General features: G+C 44.7%; 1 protein-coding gene across 1 annotated transcript in view; it reads left to right on the plus strand.

Moving 5' to 3' along the window:
• Window positions 1-7591, plus strand: part of NME7 (NME/NM23 family member 7) — a 250952-nt gene that overhangs the window by 242181 nt on the left and 1180 nt on the right. The window lies entirely within an intron of this gene.

Genomic DNA, 7591 nt, shown 5'->3' on the forward strand with positions numbered 1-7591 from the left:
TATAAAAAGAAATACTACTTCCCCAGGTAGATTAAAAACAGACTAACACAAAGAAAATATTCTGACTGGATGCTTACCAGAGCCCATAGTATTGTAGATGACATTGATAGAGATACTCTATTACAAGAAAAACAAAACAGCATTAACGAAAAAGACAAGAAAGCCATTTCTTTTGTGTCTACATTCAGACTGCAATTCAATCATATAAAAAATACCATTTAAAAATATCTACCAATATTATATGAAGATAAGAAATTTAAAACCACTGAGTAAACCTATCATATTTGTTGCTCATAAAGCTCCCACATTAGGAAGTATCCTGTCTCCTAGGTTATTTTGTTCTAGTAATATTATTTCCAGATCCACATGTCTACCAACCAAAGGCTTTTATCGCTGTGGCCACAAATCTGCATGTGTTGTAATTTTGACGATCAATCAAAAACTTTTGTGATATATCTCATTACTTGCAATTGATGCTCTTTACAATATGTAGGCTGTAAAACGGGCCCTCTTAAAAAGAGAATACGTAGACACCTATCGGATGCTAGAAATTAACTAACCACAAAATGTTCTGCTCCTACTAAACACTTCTCAGAAAAACATCAGGGATACCTTTCTTCTTATAAAATCCAAGGAATTGAACTGGATAATTCTCTAGTGCGGGGTGGCGATCCAAGGAGATAGCTACTAAGGCGAGAAACATGGTGCATTTTCTCATTACAAACGAGACATCCCCAAGGTCAAAATATCAGACATCAATTATTATTATTATTATAAGTAATTGTGTTTAAAGGGAACCTGTCACCAGGATTTTCCCTTATGAGCCGCGGCCAGCACCAGGGAGCTCTTATATACAGTATTCCAGAATACAGTATATAAGAGCCCAGGCCGCTCTGTAGAACATAAAAATACCTTTATTACACTCAACTAGGGGGTGGTCCGGTCCGATCCGATGAATGTCACTGCTCTCAGGTCTAGCGCCTCTTCTACCCTGTGCAGTCGTCATCCTCCTTCTCAGCCCCGTATGGACAACGCATCCTATGTCATCCTCACAGAAGCCTCCATTGCACTCCTGCGCATGTGCACTTTGATCTGCCCAGTCTTTGACCTTTCCTCACACCTGCACATTACAGTACTTTGCTCTGCCCTCAGCAGGGCAGATCAAAGTGCGCCTGCACAGGAGCGCAATGGTAGACTCTGTAGGACGTGTCATCCACACAATCCTGAGAAGGACAGCCATTGCACAAGATGGAGTAGGCACACCGGACCAAGACCGGCGATGTCCATCAGACCAGACCGCCTCCCCAGGTGAGTATTATAAAGGTATGTTTACGTTATACAGAGCAGCCTGGGCTCTTATATACAGTATTCTAGAATGCTGTATATAAGGCATCACTGGTGCTGGTTGCAGCTCATAAGGGAAACTCATGGTGAGAAGCTCTTTTTAAATGTAGTATGTTTGTTAAATCATAAATTGAATTTGTATCAGAGTATGTCCTCTCTTTCCTTTTCTTTCTCTATGCCCTTGTTTGTGTGTTTCTCGTTCATGACTGGTTTATAGGTTACAGAGGATATGACAAAAGACGCTATAGACACGAGGTATTGCATTTTATACAATGACGAAGGACTATATCTGAAACACGTATGTCTGTATTTACCTCCGTGCATAGAAGGATTTTTTTCCTCCTATTTTTTTTTTAACATATCTGACCTTTAGGTTTTGTTACAATTTTTAATATGGTTTGGAATAAAGATTTGTTTTTAAGAAGATTCGCTTGCTGGATATTTATCTCCTCCTTCCTATGAATCCTCTCTGATGGCAGCATCAGAATCTGCTGCAACGTCTCTTCTATACCAGGGTGAGCTATATTTTCCTTTTTACATTGGTCATCTATACCCAATTACTGTGAATTTAGGTATCATCGCCAACCCCCTTCAGACTGACATCATTTTATAAGGGCGGCTGCAGTGAGGACAATAATCAACACCTCCTCAGCCACTAATAAGTACACAAGTCTGCGGTAAGGCCTAAGCCACACGGCGAGCAAAACGGTGCGAGTGGAGTGCGATAAAACATCACATTCTACTCGGACCAATTCTAGCCTGTGTGTCAGCCCACATGAGCAAAGATTTTCTCAGCCCTATTCGGACCGAGAAAACAATCGCAGCATGCTGCGATTTGAATGCGAGACTCTTTCTCTCGCACCCATTCAAGTGAATGGGGCGAGAGAAAAACTGCACTGCACTCGCGGTACACCGGTGTACCATGCGTGCAGAGCGAGAATCGCAATAGCCAGCTACGGAGGAGAGAGGAAAAGAAATCCCTCCCTCCCCTCCTCAGCGCCGGCCCTCGCCCCGCAGCTGAGGTCTGCTCGCACAGTCGGACCTCAGTAGCAGGGACAGTTGCATGACACTCGGCTCCTGTTGTGCTGCCAGCGTGAGCCGAGTGTCATGCAAGGATTGCACTAGTGCCCCGTGTGGCCCCAGCCTAACACTGATTGCCTGCTGAGTTCTGCCCCTACAGGTGGGTATGGCTGCACTACTGCATGTAAGTGTGTTTTGTGATCACAGTCTAAGGGCTCATGCACACGTTGCGTACTTACATGCATTTACGCTGCGCATCGCACTACAGCGTAAATGTATGCGTCCTGTGTCCCCAGCACAATCTATGTAGATTGTGCATGACACGTGCGCACGTTGCTTTTATGAACGCAGCGATTTGGATGCTAAAATTTTGACCGAAATCCGTGCGTTCATAAAATGAGCATGTCAATTAATTTGTGTGCTTTGGATGCAGCTCCCACTGTCTATGGTGAGGGCAGGAGCCATAGCGCATGAAATCGGCTTTTTTCTACAAAAAAAAACTGCATCCATTATGCAGTGTTTCTGCAGCGATTTGAAGCGCACATGTGCTGTCAAATCGCTGCAGAATATTCAGCAGGTACGTGCGCATGAGCCCTAAGGGTTCGCTCACATCTGCGTATAAATACACAGAATACAATCAGATAAAAAAAATTGGAGTGCACAGGAAAAACAAAAATCACAGTATGCTGCAAATGGTGGCATAAAATGTCCGAGACTCACCAATGCAGGTCACTGGCAGCGGAAAAAAAAAAAAAAAAACGGACGTACGCTGTCCATTTTTTTACAGCTAGATTCCCATTCTGCAGCATAAAGCACTGTAAGTGGTCCTGGAAATGACTGTAGAATAAAAGCTGCTGAGAAGAAAAAAAAAACATACGGATGATAGAGAGAAGAAAAAAAAAAGCGCATTCACATGAAATGGGAATGGATTAAACTCTATCAACTTTTCTAGATGAAAATCAGACCGATTGTTTATATACAGATGTGAGCGACTCATTAAGATAAGTGCCATCGGATCCTGCAACTAGATCCATAGTCATATCTATCAGGGTGTTCAGGCTACACTTTAAGGCTTCTGCCACACTCACGTGAAATTCACGCACGTGCCGAGAGACACGTATTTTCCCTGCGTGTTGCGTGCAGGTAAGTACGTGTCTCTGGTACGTGCGTGACACGTGTGTTCTACGTGTGCTATCCGCGATAGCACACGTAGAACCGGTAATTATCATACTCACCTGGTCCTTCCTGATGTCCGCGCTGCTGTCCGTGGTGCTGATCCTCGGTCTCCAGCCCTCCCGTCTCCCCGCTGCTGCTGCTGCCAGGCAGTGAAGTGAATATTCAATGAGAATAATGAGCGGCGGTCGGCAGCAAGAGGCAGCAGCGGCAGAGCCAGGAGGGCTGGAGAAGGTGAGTTACTGTTTTTTTTTTTTTTCACTGACATGTGTGTTTTCTCCGGCGCGTGTCACACGGGACCGCATCCACACTACACCCGTGTGGTACGGGTGCGGGCCGTGTGACACCCATGCTGCGGGAGAAATCACTGACATGTCAGCGCTTTGAAAAACGCACACACGTACAAACGCACACGGACACACGTTCCGTGTGGTTTTACGTGTGTGTGCCTGCTACAATAGGGTAGCATTGGTTAACGTGTCTCCGTGCCGCCGGTACGTGTAAAAAATGACAAACACGTGCCGGCAGCACGGATGTGTGGCGCTAGCCTAATACTGTGTACCCATTCCTTGGTTTCCCACTGAAAGCAGTTTAAATGTTTCTTTACTTGGCAGTGAACATAAATTTGATTTTTTTTTTTTGCTTTTGTGACAGTATAACTAACTAATTATATTCTGATCAGAAACTTGCGCTATAGGAACAAAACTATTTCCTGCAATATTGCATAAACTGAATCCCTGTGAGGTTAACCCCACTGGGGGTTTCAGATTTCTAGAAATACTAGCCTCTACATTAATTTCAGGGATACTGTATCCTTGGACTGTTATTGTGGCAGATTTGATAAAATTGTGCTTTTGTGTCGCTTGTATTAACACAGTGGAAATAAAATAAAAGTGTAAAAAGAAGAGACTGTCCAGCTATTTTTAGCACTAACACATTACTTCCTGTTGGGCACACTAGTGTTGTGAAAGCTTGGTTTCTAAAACTGTATTGGTTGTTGTGGAGCTCAGCATAACCTGAAGGAGGGTTATTTTGATGAAAATAGAAAAATCAGCATTTGCTACAAATATCCCATAAGTTACTAGTACGCACATGAGATATGTACAAGCTCCAACTGGCCTCCTTTATTAGCAGATTAAAGGGGTTCTCCAGGAATGTAATACAATGGTGCCACATAATTCAAACTGCAGCCCATCCTAGAACGGGGCAATCTGAAGAAACACAGCTCGAGTTGTGTGTCCCCCCTCTCAGAGGAGCAGGGCGGTAAAAACACATACAGGTGCAATAGGAGCGGGAATGTGTGAGCCTTGCTATCTCCTCCCATCCCCGTCTGCCTGGCCTTCCTCCATCCGTTGCCGTCAGACATTCATTCCAGCGCAGGCAGACGGAGGTGGGGGGTGGGGGTTGGAATGGGGGGGGGGGGTGGGGGGAGAATCGATAAGACCTGACCCCCATATTCCCTTCCAGTTGCACCTGTCAATCAAAGAGCAGTGCATTGCTAGTACTTTTCTTGCATATATTTCTCAAATAAAACATCCAATCTCAGAACAAAAAGTTATCCTTATATTCAGTATCCTAGCACCAGTATAGCCCTGGCTTTACGCTATATAAAAATCCTGCTGGTTGGTTCCCCTTGAAGTAAATTAGGATTTTTTTCGGATGCTGCTGTTTGTATTATTTTTTTGGGATGTCAGGTTTCAAATACATACATGCGCGCACACACACACACACACACACAACACACTGGGCAGGGGCTTTCTATAAGAGACGCTCACACGAGCGTTGAAATCGGACGAGTGCAATGCAAAAAAATCTCGCATTGCACTCTGACCAATGTTAGTCAGTGAGGGAGAGCAGTTGATCCGCTTTTCTCGCATGCAGATTCTGGATGCGAGAAAAGTAGCAACATGCTGCGATTTTCTGCTAGAGCCGTATCTCTCGCACCCATTCAAGTGAGTGGATGCGAGAGAAACATCAGACTGCACTCCGATGTTTTCCCAGTGCAGTGTGATATACACACAGGCTGACTATGGAGGAGATGGGGAGATTAACCCCTCCCTCTCCTCTGCAGCGCCCACACTCAGCTTCACAGCTGTGACCTGATTGCAGGATCGGGTCAGTCGCATGACACTCGGTTCATGCTCGCAGCAGAGCCATTGCCGGGGGTTATTAACATGTCGCATCCAATGCCATACGCTCGTGTGAGTCCAGTCTAAATTCCAAAAACGCATCATGTGACTGTAGCCTAAGAGCACAGCTTTAGGCCCGTTCCACACGTCAGTGAAAAACACAGACGTGCAAAACACGCATATGTTCTTCCATGTTTCGTGATTTACGGCACGCGTGGGTTGTCCATGTGCAATCCGGGATACGTGATCCGTTATTGCACATGAAAGTATGCTCACCTGTCACGTTCCTGCTGTCCATGGTGCTGAAGTCTCCAGCTCTGTAGCGTCCAGCCACCGCTCTCTCCAACTACTTCCGGGTCGGCTCTGACTGCATTCATGAATATTCATGAGCCGGGCAGGAAGCTGCAGAGAGCACAGGCTGCACAGAGCATCGCTGGAAAGGGGAGTTGAAAATGTTTATTATTTTAAATGTCCATGTTTTCTGGTACGTGTTTCACAGCTCACACCACTGAGTGATCTGTGGGACATCAGTGATGCCAGGGAAAAAAAAAAGCAAGCAGACATGTCTCCGTGCGGCAATCACGGACACGCGATGTGTGAGCAGACCCGTTGATTATAATGGGTCTGCGTAGGTCAGTGATTCTGGTACGTATAACGAAAAAAAACGTACCAGAATCACTGACGTCTGAAACAGGCCTTACACTGCAAGCGTGCAGGTCACTGGTTTGCAAACCTATTGGCAATATAGGTTATTAGCAGCACAGTTTGAGATAAGGTGAACAAGCAATTTTAAAAACTGTGACTTGCATATCTGTGCAAGGTCTTGAGTTCCCTGAATGACCGGACCATGCCCCGAGCCTTTCTTGGAGAATAGGTGGGGGAAGGGATCCAATAAGCATAACAAGGGTTACTACTAGTACATTCAGGGTTTTTTTTTCCCCCTCTCCAATGAAAGTAGTAGTTTCTAGTTTCATCCCAATGCCTTTCACATGACCACCTCAGGGGTATAAATGGGATCCTTTAAACCAGTTCACTATAATTATATATTTATATTATTATTATCCCTGTAGGACAATGCTCATGTTGCAGACTATATAATCCATAAATAAAGGAGTGGTGCCGGCTCCAGGTTTTTGTAGGCCACATTCAGGCAATCACATACACAAAACACAACAAATTCACGAAATTACATATAAACAAATATATATATTGATAGGCCGGAGTAACACTTGCGAGAGGCTTGCGCGAGTCTCACATCACCCGGCATGGCCACACACTCTTGACAGGAGCGGGTCAGCTGCATGTATTTCTATGCAGCTGAGATGCTCCTGTCAGGAGAGCTGCAGACCATGCCGGGTGATGTGATGCAAGACTTGCATGAGTCTCTCACAAGTGTGACTCCGGCCTCACACACATGCGAGATTTTTAATATGGGGAGGCTGGCAGCAGCCTCGCTTAACTCCCCAGGTTGTCCACCATCCAGCTCTTTCCAGGCAAATAAGGAATAACGTTTGGAACACCATTCTAAGTCTGAACTGGGTGCAAAAACCTAAAAAAACATCACTATGGGGAGATAAGGTATGCACACCAGTGACTATGTAAGGGGAATACATGGAATAGCAAAAACTGTGTGAATACTGACTTGAAAAATCCAATAGCTATATGCAAGAGTGAATATGTGAAAAATGGAATCTGCATTACTGCCATGAACATATGAATCAAGAGAAATTCAGACTTAGAATGGTGTTCCAAACGTTATTCCTTATTTGTTAGTTGTTTTTCGTTTGTGAACCCTCCCCAACCACACCTATTGCCAATCCATATCATACGCATAAATAGCCTGGGTCTCAGCTTCCCATACACGGTAAGTTTTTTAACTGCATGAGAGGACACACACAAGCTAGGGAGCCCAACGTAGAGAAATA

Source organism: Anomaloglossus baeobatrachus, chromosome 2 (assembly GCF_048569485.1).
Source record: "Anomaloglossus baeobatrachus isolate aAnoBae1 chromosome 2, aAnoBae1.hap1, whole genome shotgun sequence".
In the NCBI taxonomy this organism is placed as follows: Eukaryota; Metazoa; Chordata; class Amphibia; order Anura; family Aromobatidae; genus Anomaloglossus; species Anomaloglossus baeobatrachus.